Source organism: Chelon labrosus (genome assembly GCF_963514085.1).
Source record: "Chelon labrosus genome assembly, chromosome: 1".
In the NCBI taxonomy this organism is placed as follows: Eukaryota; Metazoa; Chordata; class Actinopteri; order Mugiliformes; family Mugilidae; genus Chelon; species Chelon labrosus.
This window is the reverse complement of record NC_140337.1, coordinates 29,745,395-29,759,845: the sequence shown is the minus strand read 5'-3', so window position 1 is coordinate 29,759,845 and position 14,451 is coordinate 29,745,395. Positions and strand designations below refer to the sequence as shown.

Below are 14,451 nucleotides of genomic sequence, written 5' to 3'. Positions count from 1 at the left end.
GTCTTTTATGTGTCTTACTGCTTCTCATGAGAAAAAGTTAAAGAAAAAACAAGACAACATTCATATGGCGAGGAGATGGCGCCGACGATGGTAGCCACTGTGTTTTGGTACGCTCCACTTTGTTTTGCTTTTTTGTTTGTTAATCCTGTTGTGTGAGGAGCACATACACAAGGGATGGCCTGCTGAACATCAGATCTGCAACCCCATCAGATTTATTCCCAGGTTTTATTGCTCCATCTGGTGACATTTTAGACATATTGGTCAAAAGTGTGCTCACCTTTGCCAACACAATACGCAGGCAACGATGCAAGAGAGTAAAGCGTGCTGGTGCACTGGTGTGCCGCCGTCAGCGCGGACATAGCACTCGGGAAAAACAGAGACCTTTCAACATCTTTAGTTCTCTGCTTCACGAGACCTGGCTGAGTGGTTTAATACTCTGCCTTGCAGCTGGAAAGATTCCAATACTTCAGAGTGGATCGCCACACACACCTCTTCCACAAGACGAAAGGTGGAGGTCTATGTTTTTACATTAACTGTAACTGGTGTACCAGCGTGGCAGTGATCCAGCAGTACTGTTCCCTGGACTTGGAATCCTTTTTCATAAACCCCTTTACTCCCCCCGTGAGTTTTCTTCATTCATTCTGGTCGATGTTTACATTCCACCAGCACCCAACGTCCATGACGCACAGCACGCACTGGCCTACCAGATCATTGCGTGGTGGTTAGCACTGATGCCTCACAGCTGGAAGGTCCCGGGTTCGAATCCATGTGGAGTTTACATGTTCTCCCTGTGTCTGCGTGGGTTCTCTCCGGGTACTCCAGCTTCCTCCCACCGTCCAAAGACATGCTGGTTAGGTTAATTGGTGATTCTAAATTGGCCTTAGGTGTGAGTGTGAATGGTTGTCTGTCTCTATGTGAGATAGACTGGTGACCAGTCCAGGGTGTACCCCGCCTCTCACCTGATGACAGCTGCGATAGCCATGACCCTTCACATTAATAAGCGGTTACAGAAGATGAATGAATGTATGCATGAATAGTATACAGAAGACAAATGTCTATGGTATAAGTTTCTGCCCCAAGTGAAGGAGTTCAAGTATCCTGTTCAAGTATCTTCTTTAACCTCTGACTGCTTTGAATGAGAAAAAAAAAAATGAGACAACATTCGTGTAGGAGGACCATTGTTAATCTCATCTCCTCATTCTGTCTTCTCTCTCCTCAGGTGGAAAAACCAACTGGTGATAACAGGAAGCTTCAAGAGGAGAATCATCAGCTGCAGGAGGAGCTGGAGACCAGAAACAAAGAGTTGAAGGAGAAAAAAGATGAGGTGAAGAACAAGCTCATAGACATAGAGAGAGAAGTATAAACTCACAGAAACATCAACCTGCAGCACTTTCTACTTTGATGTTTATTACAAATAAAATATGCACCAGCAACTGTTTTGTTCATATCAAAAAGAGTAAATGACATAAATGTTGATTCACTTCAACAAATACTTAAGAAAGAAAACATTCAAATCCACTCAGAGGAAACATCATGAACAAGACTTGTGTCATGGCTTGTGATTAGTTTTCCTGGGTTCTTATAAATATGTCATGGTATCAAGTTAAGAATATTATCTGTGGCAATGTTTGGTTTTCTTTGTGTTTCCTGTTTTTATTTTGTAAGCTTCTTGTCCTGGTTTACTTCCTGTCCTTGTTTTCCTTTGATCGTATTATTGGTTGGTCCTTGTGTGTTCCTCGTCTCTTTGGTTTCACCTGTGTCTAATCAACCCCTCAGCCCTTGTGAATGTATATATATAGTCCTTTCCTTCTGTCCTTTGTCAAGTGGACAGATGGGTCGTGGAAAGTCATACCTCTGGTCACTTGATGTTAAAGTGGACGAGAAAGTTCACATCAAACTGTGAAATTCATTCAGGAAACATCTTGAACACGAAGCTGAATTCAGATATTTACTTAAAATGTGAAAATGATCAGGAAGAAAAATATCTGAAGGACACAGAGGAGCTGACGAACTAGTACACGGAGCTTCATCTTTTCAGTCTAATCTTTTTAAATCATAAACCAGTCAATTTGAAATGATTTTTCAACCAAAGACCAAATACGATTAGGTCCCCCGATAAACATGTCTCTTCATCTCTCTTCTCAGTTGGAAGAGAAGCTTCAACAGGAGAAGACAAAGAGAGAAACAGCTGAGAAGGAAGTGGAGACACTGAAGGAGAAACTGAACATCAAGGTTCTTCTTTTTCTCATTAAACAAGACAATTGTTTATTGCAGTTTTCATTTAAAGCGATTATTTTTTTAAATGAATCATTGCATCCATTGGGTCAGTTTAGACAACAATTCATTTGTTTGGTTCAAGAGCAGATCATGGTTTGGATTAAATTGGACCCTTGTCAAGGCCTTTAAGGACCTTCTATGTTAGGAGGAAGATTTTAAATTCTGTTCTGGATTTTACAGGGAACATATGAAGAGAAGCTAAAACTGATGTAATATGATCTCTCTGGCCTGTCAATGCTGTCACTGCAACATTTTGAATCTGACGTTTTGGCGAGTGATTTGGACCAACCTGACCACAATGAATTACAGATCCATGTACTAGTTTCACAATATCACTTTGAGGCAAGATGTTCCTGATTTAAACTATGTTGTTGAGGTTTTAATGTCCAATTTAAAGAAAATATCCTGGTTAAATATAACTCCAAGTTTCCATACAGTAGTATCTGAGGCCGAGGACATGCCATCCAGATCCACTTTGGTTCTGTGTATATTTATAACCATTCACACTCACACCTAGCGCAAATTTAAAATCACCAATGAACCTAACAAGCATGTCTTTGGATGGTGGGAGAAAGGGAGAGAACCCATGCAGACACTGGGAGAACATGCAAAATCCACACAGAAAGGCCCCATTCAGCCTGGATTAGAACCCAGAACCTTCTTGCTGTGAGGCATCAGTGCTAACCACCACACCAGCTATACTGCCTTCTGAGAACATTAAACTAGAAAAATATCTTATCAATGAATGTTCATCTAAAACCTATAAAATGTATAACGGTGATCATCAGGGTAAAGATTTAGACAGATCACATTACTCCAGTTTTTAAGTAAAAAAGGTGACTTCGTTTTAGCATCCTTTTATTAGTTTATAAACTTCTCACGGGTCATTTTATTGTACCTACTTTTTAGACTTGCTTCTCTGCTATGAACCATTTTATCATGTGTTACATTCAGTTATGTGAAAGGACTAATCTGTGGATGTCGTCTCCTCCCAGTCAGAGGAAATCAAACCTGAACTAACACATCTTCATGATTCTCTGACAAAGCAGAACAGCAGCAGCTCAGACAGTCAGGAGACGTCAGGAGACATCACTGTGTTCGTTGATCCCAACTGCAACTATATCTGTCTCAGAAACATGTCTGATCAGGTGATGTTGCTTTAAGTGTCAAAATCTGTTTTCCTTTTTTTTTTCATAGAAAATATTGATGCAACAGATTTAATAGACACCAACATTCATTTGTTCCTTTCTCTGTGTCTCATTCTTCTTCTTGTCTTTCATTTCCGTCCTGCAGGACAAACCCCTGGGAGGACGTCAGTTAAAAGCACAGATCAACAATAGAGAACCCATCACATGCACATTTGATCAATCAATGCATGTCAAGGCTGGAAAGTCTGTTACTGTGAGTCTTTCTAGAGTTTCTAGTTTCATTGATGTTGTTATATTTTCCATTTTCTTACTTTTCCTTCAGTTTTTCTATTTATTATTTTCTGACTGTGACTCTGTGACCTTTGGGTTTATTACATTTACAGTTATGGTGTAAAGGCTGTGGTCCACGTCATCCTGACACTGGTGAATTAAAATGGAAGGACCTGAAGTCCTGGAAGCGTGGAGACGGAGTCCAGGTCACTCTGCAGTGAAATAGGTCCGAGTTGAACTCCTTCAATAAAGTACAGTAACCCGAGCAACATTGCAACATTGCATTGGGATTTCATTGTGGGACGTGTTTCCACTGATAGAGAGAAAAATTAAAAAAAACAAAACATCTGCATGAAATACAGTGCTCCAACAAATCAGAGCTCTATTGTTTTAAACGAATTCAACTCTTAGCCCTTCGTTAACAATATGGGTCATTGTTGGAGCATAATCAGTTCCCAATGAAATGACTCTAGACCAGCTTCAGGTACTGGCCTGCCTTCTTGGCTACTGTAACCAAGAAAACATTATACATCAGAAACAGCATGACTCAGCTCCTCCTGCAGAATCCACACACTCCAGACGAAGACTACATTTTATTGTACTTGTGGAATTTTACATGAACGTTTGCGAGTATGAAAGAAAATCTAGTGGCTTGAGATTCTGAAGAAACACCTTTACCAAAGACATGTCACGTTTACCTTCTTCATCTAACATACAGAATACGGAACACTGTTTTCCTTTTTAAAGATATGAAAATCCAGATGTTTAGTTTAACTAGATGCTGGTGAAACTGGAGCACTTTAATATTCTCCAGTTTAACCCTTGTGTAGCGTTGGGGATGAAAACAGCCACTTGGAGTCACTTTTTGCTCTTAATTTGACCATTACTTTCACTCTATTGCAGCAAATGGAATGATTTTTGCTGAGGAACCTTAATTTTACATCAATTTTGAAAATATGATCTCAAAATTTTCAATAGGTCAATAATACACTGTGGGCAAATTTACTACTATTTCATAGCGTTGGTGGCTGAAAACAGCAACTTTGACTGATCAAAACTACTAAATATAAAAAAAAAAAATTTAACCCTTTAAACGCATTTTTTTGTTTTTTTAAAAAAGTCACTGATATCGAGAAAAATACACACATAATGACCTATATTCAATATAAAAAATCATCGGAGACAGGAATTTTTTTTACCTGTTATTGCAGTCTTGGATATGTCAAAGATTAGTAACATCATTGATTTTTATGCATATTTAGTTTTTGTGCAGCATCAGATCCTTTCATAGCGTTAGTAGTATATCCAGATGTGGATCCGACCTGCTCCCGGTGCTACCAGGCGTCTTATTTTGTGTAACTGGAAATCGGTTATGCATCCCATGCACAGACACTGGGTTGGGGATGTAATGGCACATTTAAAAAATTCTGACTCAGTCACCACCTTCAAATCTCAGCTCAAAACTTATTTATTCAGACAGGCCTATTCCATTCCATAGTCTCACTTCTATCTCCCATTGTATCTGTTATTTGTATGTATGTTCTATATTATGCTTGTGTGTACTTTAGTTGTGTTTATTTCGTGTATTTGAATTGTGTTTTATTTTAAAAACAATTTTGTACGGTGACCTTGAGTGTCGTGAAAGGCACCTATAAATAAAATTTATTATTATTATTTAAAACTTGAGCAATTGAAACACTCAATCAGAGGATCTACCCAGAGGTTTCACAAGGTCTGGCAGCCATTGAACTACTTTAATTTGGAATTCCCAGCTAGGGACACTGAGACTATGACTTAATTGACTTACAATCTCTGTAATAGGTTTGAATTTGTATGCTTTATTTTTATTTTTTGTTGTTATTATTATTATTATTATTATTATTATACATTTTCTGTTGTATACATGCACTTTTTTTTCTTCTTTTTTCATATATTTTGTGACTGCTGTTTGCGGCCTTGTTGACTGTATAGTTTGTATGCATTTGCAGTATAAAAAAACAATAAAAATATTTCAATAATAATAGATGCTGGTGAAAAAAATAAAAATCTATTGTATATTTTGAGTGTTTTTCTATTAAAACCAAATTATTCTACAACTGTATTTCATGACTACATAACTTACCTGCTTCATCTTTTTGCCAGTACACTAATTTGACTTGAACGATCAGAAGTTATCAAAAGCTTAGTCCCAGACAAAATCTGGCGTCTCGCCATGGACATGAGAATTAGCATTCCTCATACACTACTGAGTCCAGTCTACATCAAATTTGATCAGATCACTTCTAAGACCTGACAGCACCAAAAATGTTTACAAAAGTCAGTGCATAGGTTGAATGGCCTGGTCTTGGTGCCCACTCAAGTTTTGGTCTTTCACCGTGAACTGGAAATTCACGTATTGTTATGGAAGTTATTTTTTAATAAAGACTGAAAATTCACCAAAAGTTGTCTGTGTAGTCCCATACCAGACTGCGACACAGTTGGTTAGGAAACTCTCAATCACGCAGTGGTAGAAGTTCACCAGCATGGCTGAAGACAGATGGTTCTTCTTCAGTGTCCTCAGGAAGAAGAGGCGCTGGTGAGCTTTCTCGACCTGGCTATATAGGTATTGGTGGTCCAGGACAGGTCATCTGAGATGTGGGTCCCCAGGAACTTGAAGCTGGAGATACGCTCGACGGCCATCCCGTTGATGTGAATGGAGTCATGCGTACTTCTTCTCTCCTTCCCAAAGCCCACAATGAGCTCCTTGGTTTTGCAGGTTATTGTCAGCGCACCATGTGGCCAGGTGCTGTACCTCTTCCCTGTAGGCTGTCTCGTCATTGTTGCTGATGAGACTAATCACTGTGGTGTCGTCTGTGAACTTGATGATGGATTTGGATCCGTGCACCGGTCTGCAGTCGTGGGTGAGAGGGAGTAGAGAAAAGGGCTCAGCTCACAGCCTTGAGTTTTCACAAACTTTTTACTCGCCACAATTCAGTAATAGTGCAACCTACATGGAATTAGACATCTTTAAAAACCTGCCTGTTTTTAGCCATTTTCAAACATTGTACTTTAATGAACTCCTCCTACAGTATGAAACCAAATTTTTGCAGCACTCCTTGGAGTTGGTATTGATAAAAACGTATTAAAAGCTTGAGTCTCTGTCACGCAATTTAGTCGTTACACTGCCTCAAACTTTAGTGTTTGCCATAAAAACAGGAAGTTGATGTAAATCACATACACATTGTCCAATGTTGCTGAAAGTTTACATGTTTCACGAGAGTTCAGGCCTGATCAGATTTATGTGGCCATATTCAGGGATGGTCATAGCGCCACCTGTAGGCGAAAGGGAATTACACGTCTTTTGCAGGGCCATGCAAAAATGTACCCCAACATGTCCGAAACTTCCGTATTCTTCCGTATTCTGCTTCGCTAATAGTTAGAGTTTACACATTTAAACACATAGACTCTGATAGGTAATCTTTTTATTATTTAAAACATGGTCTTTGCTGCAAATGTGAATGTCTTAAACTACTCTGACAGCAGGGTTCACATATGCAGCATCTAAACTCACTTTAAAGGGACAAAAGTGAAAGTATGAGACATGGCGGACTTTCTGGATGTGGGTATTTGTTTTTGTTATTTCATTAATGTGTCATGTCCAGCCAGTCAGCATCTGACACTCACCCAACCTGGTTCAGTCATACTTATGTTTCAAGAATGTGAATCATTCGCCTCCATTTCCTGCTTATCTCTCTCAGTTGTTTTCCATCTATCTGTTTGTGCCTTTGTTGATCGTCCTTTGGTGGGTACTCTCCTTCAGACGTCCCTCAACCTCCCTCTTCTGCCAGAATCAGAACCAGCTGCCTGATCGGTATGTAACAGAATCATAGATATAGCAGAGAGCTGAGGGATTTTATAAAACAATGTTTGGATTAGTCGAAGGAATGATCTGTAGAGTCGCTGTCACTAAACCAGTTATTAGGAAGTCTAAGTTTAGTTGAGCCAGCAAGGTGGCTGATACTAATAACTGACATATTCTTTGGTAAAGCCTTCACATTTGGGGGGTTGGGGCTGGAATGCTGCTGTCAGTGATAGTACTGTGAGGTTAGTTAATAAGGAGTTTTGTTCCAACGTTTGTTTTGTTTGTGTTAGGATATTCTTTTTGCTTATGTGTGGCCACACTGCTTTTTAGAAACTGATAGAATAAAGTGTTTCTTGGATTGTTATGCTTCCCTGTACAACCCCAGTTTTTCAGTTTTCAGGTGACTTTTACATGAGATACTTCAGCATTTTTATTAATCCACTTATCCACCAGTAAACCTCAGCTCTGAGCCTCAAAATACATCTGGATAGGTTGGTTCTTTTACCATCTGTTGCATTTAGAGTTAGCATTAGATTTAACCCGAGGGTTCACGTATGCAGCTTCAAAGCCCTCTGTAAAGTGAAGGTTGCACAACTAGTGAACGCCAACTAGTCACCAGTAACATTGCTAATAAAAACTCAGTAGAAAGTACTTCTTTGCAACAGTGAAATCTACATTCTTGACCTGAATCCATATTGTAGCATGTCACACAAAGGAAGCTACAGAGGGTTTTCTGCAAATTTACTTAAGCTTGAACACAGTCTACTGCCAGCCTTAGCCCATGTCAGCATTATATTATACCATCTTATATGCGGCTCTCAATCGGCAAACTCTCAGCTCTACTATAACTTCCATCTTTCGCATGGTGCATTCACTGACATTTAGGGCAACAAAACATGCTCTATAACCACAGCAACAGAACTGAACTTAAACACATGAGTTTATCAATCCAGTCTGTTACAATGTGCTGAGAACAGACAGCTCATGTGCTACATACTGTGAGCTGCAGATATGTATAGCCTGTATAAAAACAGGCTGCAACTCAGCCTGTCATGTCAGTCCTGTTGTACTTCAGGACTGACATGTCACGGTAGTATGGGCTTCATCTTTAGTGAAGTGTTTCAACATACTTGATGAACAGCTGCTAGTTTGCTGCAATGACCCACCGGACTCCTCACCTGTCTTCGAGGAGGTGTCCATGTTGTTGTTGTGACATGATCAGTGACTAGTTGACATGATGCTTAAAGTGTAATGTCACAGCAGTGAAGTCGACAGAGCCACCAGTCTGTACAACCACTACAGTAAAAGGGAACAAATTGAAAGAATGACATGTCATAATTCTTTGTCTTTTAATGTCTGACTTGCTGTGTGTGGTTTTTACATTGTTGTCTCTAGCCTTTTGTTGTCTGAGCACTCCCTAAACTGTTCGGTCTCTCTTGATTCCCTTGAAGGGTTTGAGGTGTATTTTACCTTCTTTCCAGCATCTGTTGAGTCTGACCTGATATAACTCACCATTTCTCCACTGGCAAACCTAAAATACATCTGGCATTGACTGGCTGTTTTATTATTTGTTGTGTCATGATCAAGGTTTCATCTACTGATCCTTCGTGTAGCCTACCTGAATTCATTTATGGTTTATTATATATAATATTCCTTGGGGGCACAGTGGCGAGGTGGTTAGCACTGATGCCTCACAGCAAGAAGGTCACCGGTTCGAATCCATGGGCCGGCTGGCCTTTCTGTGTGGAGTTTGCATGTTCTCCCTGTGTCTGCGTGGGTTCTCTCCGGGTACTCCGGCTTCCTCCCACCATCCAAAGACATGCTCATTAGGTTAGCTGGTGATTCTAAATTGGCCGTAGGTGCGCATGTGAGTGTGAATGGTTGTCTGTCTCTCTGTGTTGGCCCTGCGATGGACTGGCGACCTGTCCAGGGTGTACCCCTGCCTCTCGCCCGATGACAGCTGGGATAGGCTCCAGGAGACCCCCGCGACCCTCAACAGGACTAATCGGGTATAGAAGACGAATGAATGACACTTCCAGTTATTTGTCACTTGTCAGTTATTTTTAACTTCCTCCTACTAAACCAGAACTCACAAAACAGGTTTTATCATAGACGAGACAAAGAAAGGGGAGAGCAGCCATGAGTCACTACATTTTACAGCTGTGTTACAAGGATTTTAGGTGTCGGTTTATTCAGCACTGATTTGCTATGCGTGTTTTGTTTTAAATGTTTTGTAATTTTTTTGTAAATTTTGGTTTGCTGTTATGGTTATGCTGCTTGAGTATAAATCAATAGTGAAATTACGTTTATTTTCTTGTCACTTATCTTTCAGAGCTCCATGATTCTTTTCCAGATGGATGAACTGCACCGTACATTTCATCTCTCATCTCTCACTGTGTTGATTTTCCATCTTTTCCTAACACACGTCTGCAAAGGTAAACTGGACTAAAAATGTGGAGAAAACTTTCACAAACTGACCTAACAGATGTTTCTGTCAAGTAGTTTTGTCATGATCAAGTGTACAGAGACAAACTACCTTCACACTTTAAACAGAGTCTCTCTGATTTCATCTTTCTTCTTCCTTGTGCTCAGCGTCAGCTCCTGTTTCCTCACCCGCCATCAGTTTATCAGGGATGGACAGAGACAGAGGAGGAGTGGTGTTACAGTGTGAGTCTGCAGGCTGGTATCCAGAGCCTGAGGTGTTGTGGCTGGACGCTGAGGGAAACCTGCTCTCTGCTGGACCTCCAGAGACAGTCAGAGGTCCTGATGACCTCTATACTGTCAGCAGCAGAGTGACTGTGGACAAGAGACACAGCAACAGCTTCACCTGTAGAGTCCAACAGAACAACATCAACCAGACCAGAGAGGCTCACATACATGTTGCAGGTAGAACGCACTTAGAAAACGGACCATGAGATTATTTTAGTTTGACACAGTTTGTGTGTGATTGTGTAGAAATGTCATGTAACTCTGTGTGTTGTCATTTCAGATGATTTCTTCTTGTCCTCGTCCAGTTCTGCTGTTCCCATCAACACTGGTTTGGCTGTTAGCTTGGCTGTTAGCATCATGGTTATTTTAGCAAGTGTCTTCTTTAGCAAGAAAAGATCCAGAGATGAACCTGAAGGAGGAGAAAAGCTCACGACAGAGGAAACAGTGATGATAAAGGTTTTTAGAAGAAACTTAAGATGCAAGAGACAAGAAGTAAAACTGACTTGGCTCCATCTACTGGTGAAATGATACAACTGCAGGTTTTCTCCTCCTCTCAGGTCAATGAACTAAAGGAGGAGAATCATCAGCTGCAGGAGGAGCTGGAGACCAGAAACAAAGAGCTGAAGGAGATAAAAGATGAGGTGAAGAACAAGCTCATAGACATGGAGAGAGAAGTATTTTATTCACACACATCATTCTCATCAAAAACAAAAACATCCAGAAATAGAATACAATAGAAGAAGAATAGTCCTTATTGTCACTGCAGAAGTGTACAGTGCATCAAGTCTTTGTTAAATCTACGTAAGATGCCCAGTGTGAACAACAAAAACAGTGTAAAAACACTATCGGAAAAATATATAAATTATAGGGGAATTGAATAAATTTGTCAAAATAAATATGAATTAAAATCTGAGCGTGGAATGGAGAATATGTCTATGGAATATACAGATGTTATGCACAGTGTTGTGCAAGCTGTCATCTTGTATAGGTAGGTTATTAACATGGCGGCAGCATGGTTAAAAACTGTTGGCGTGATTGTGTGTCAGGCGAAGAGTTTCTTGGACTGGTTTAGAGCAGCCACAGCTCTGGGGAAGAAACTGTTGTTCAGTCTAGATGTGTGGCTTTATAACGTCTGCCAGAGAAAAATCCAGAGTCCAGATATACAAGTCTAAAATCTTTTCTATGAATACGTCCTTCAGATTAAATGTCAAATGTGTTGTTTAGTCTGACATGAAGAAATAGAATCAGTGATGATAAAATCTTTTTTATTTGACTTTAATAAATTCTTCCAGTTGGAAAAAAACAAAGTTGCTGCTTCCAAGCCCATCTGGTCACGCTGGGTAAGTGATCACATTGTAAGAACTATGATACAATCTGCACTTCAGCCATATAGTAATCATTCCTTATTCTTTTCAGCTACCAGAGACCTACAACGATTGGCAAAAGGAAGTGGAATCACCGAAGAAGGAGGTTAGTAGTTTCTATCAGATTCTTTTCCAGCCACATGTTTGTTCTCATTTCAATGTTTTTCTATTTAATTTAATCTTCAGATCATTTTCATGTTCTAAGGAGGTTGATGCTGGTGGTCAACATCTTCTCTCTGCTTGGTAGAAGGTCAGAAGGTCTGACTATGTTCTAGCCAGAATACTCTGTCCTATCTCCTAACTAGAATAGACTGGTATGATGTAGACCACCTGCTGGAGACCAGAAACAAAGAGCTGAAGGAGATAAAAGATGAGGTGAAGAACAAGCTCATAGACATGGAGAGAGAAGTATTTTATTCACACAAGAATTCAACAGTCAGAATCAACTTTATTGGCCGAGTATGTTTGCACAAATTTGACTCAGGTAACTTTTGCTCTCTTGTACAAAAACACACAGAACTTAAATAAGCATGAAAAATGAATGAATGAATCTCTAAAACCCTGGGTGACCTGGGACAGTTTGTGCTGGAGGAGCTCCAGGATGATGGTGATCTTGAGTTGTTCTTATAGGCGATTTAATTCATCAGTGACTACGTACCTCGGGATGAAATATCACAATTCACGTGTGCCCCTGGCACACTCTGACTTCTTTAACCTCTAACTGCTTTGAGTGAGAAGAATAAAAACAAAAGAACATTCATGAAGGAGGTCCGTTGTTAATCTCTTCTCCTCTTTCTGTCTTCTCTCTCCTCAGTTGGAAAAACTAACTGGTGATAACAGGAAGCTTCAAGAGGAGAATCATCAGCTGCAGGAGGAGCTGGAGACCAGAAACAAAGAGCTGAAGGAGATAAAAGATGAGGTGAAGAACAAGCTCATAGACATGGAGAGAGAAGTACAAACTCACAGTAATATCAACCTGCAGCACTTTTTACTTCAATGTTTATTACAAACAAAATATGAACCAACAACTATTTAGTTCATATCAATCAGAATAAATGACATAAATGTTGATTCACTTCATTCAAATCCACTCAGAGGAAACATCATGAACAAGACTTGATCACATCTCAGAGAAACACTGAACAGAATTCATCAGAAATGAAATCTCTCTTCATCTCTTCTTTCTACCAGTTAATGAAGCAGATCAACAAAGAAGAGGAACAGGAAATTAAACATGACAAGAAAGTAAAGGAGCTGGAAACAGAGGCTGGTCTTAAATTCAAATCTTTTAGTTCCATAATAAGGAAGTAGTTTTTAACCAAATCAGTTTCTCATGTTCCTCAATAAAAGTAAATGTTTCTCATCATGTCTCTTTATGTGACTTCACTCTCAGTGGGAGAAGAAGCTCAAAGAGGAGGAGAAGAAAAGAGAAAGAGCTGAGAAAGAAGTGGAGACTCTGAAGAGGAAACTGAAGACTGAGGTGCTTCACTAATAAAGTCTGAATGATTGACTGATAGAACATGAAGCTGACTGATGTGAAAGGACTAATCTGTGGATGTCGTCTCCTCCCAGTCAGAGGAAATCAAACCTGAACTAACACATCTTCATAATTCTCTGACAAAGCAGAACAGCAGCAGCTCAGACAGTCAGGAGACGTCAGAAGACATCACTGTGTTCGTTGATCCCGACTGCAACTATATCTGTCTCAGAAACATGTCTGATCAGGTGATGTTGCTTTAAAGGAACCGTATGTAAGAAATGTATTTCAATTAATCATAAAATGGCCCTGATATGTCACTAGACATGAAGAAATCATGTTCATTTCAAATACTTATATCACTGACAACAGTGGTCCGGCCAGGATGTTGTCATTTAAAAGTGAAAGTTGCAGCCCTCAACTGATGTTGATGTTGTCATGTTGTGTTTTGGCCTGAGGCGCCACCCTCCACCTATCTACTAATCATGAAGTCAGTAGAGTTTCGTCTTCCGGGTTGCCAGCTCTGCTCTAGTTACCACAGCTGCAGCTACGAACGTGTCGGATAAAACGTGTATAACGTTACTAAACCTAAAAGACCTCGTTATGAATCCGAAATACGTCGTGACAAAGTCCGGAATGGCATGGAATTGACCCTCGACTTTTGGATGCTATATTCTACCATGTTTGTTGGTATAGGCTAAAAGCCCCGTGCTTCCGTACATATAGACAGTGGATTTTCCATGGTCGCCCGTGCTAAATGCGTTCATAAAAAGCGCTATCGCACCACTAGTAGGGTATGAAAACAATCTATGTTCCGACTGAAATGTGGTATTACAGTACATCTTTACGAAATATTTGGCTAATCGCCATTAGTAAATTTTTGCGATACATAATTACTTTGCAAAACATCTCTCATGAAGCATAAACTTTATTAACAGAAAAAAAAACTTACTGTGTAGGACTCGTCACTTGCCATTGGAAGCTCCTTGTAGCAGCCTACGTTCCTGCTGGATCCTGCAGCTTAGCTGGCAACCTCGAGTCAGGGGGGAGGTGGAGGGGGAGGGGATACACCGTTCTACAGTATTTTGAAAGTAATTGCAGTACCAGTTTTGGCCACAATCTTACATACTATTCCTTTAAGTGTCAAAATCCATTTTCTTTTTTTTTTTTTTCATCGAACATATTGATGCAACAGATTTAGTTGACACCAACATTCATTTGTTCCTGTCTCTGTGTCTCATTCTTCTTCTTGTCTTTCATTTCCGTCCTGCAGGACAAACCACTGGGAGGACGTCAGTTAAAAGTACAGATCAACAATAGAGAACCCATCACATACACATTTGATCAATCAATGGAACTCAAGGC

General features: G+C 40.0%; 1 long non-coding RNA gene across 1 annotated transcript; it reads left to right on the top strand.

Annotated features, from left to right (window-relative positions):
• Positions 1-10,982: 10,982 nt before the first annotated feature.
• On the top strand, positions 10,983-12,735 carry LOC311496095. The gene is made up of 3 exons (XR_014699345.1): positions 10,983-11,585; positions 11,662-11,715; positions 12,424-12,735. It is a non-coding gene; the product is annotated as an uncharacterized lncRNA (long non-coding RNA).
• Positions 12,736-14,451: the final 1,716 nt, after the last annotated feature.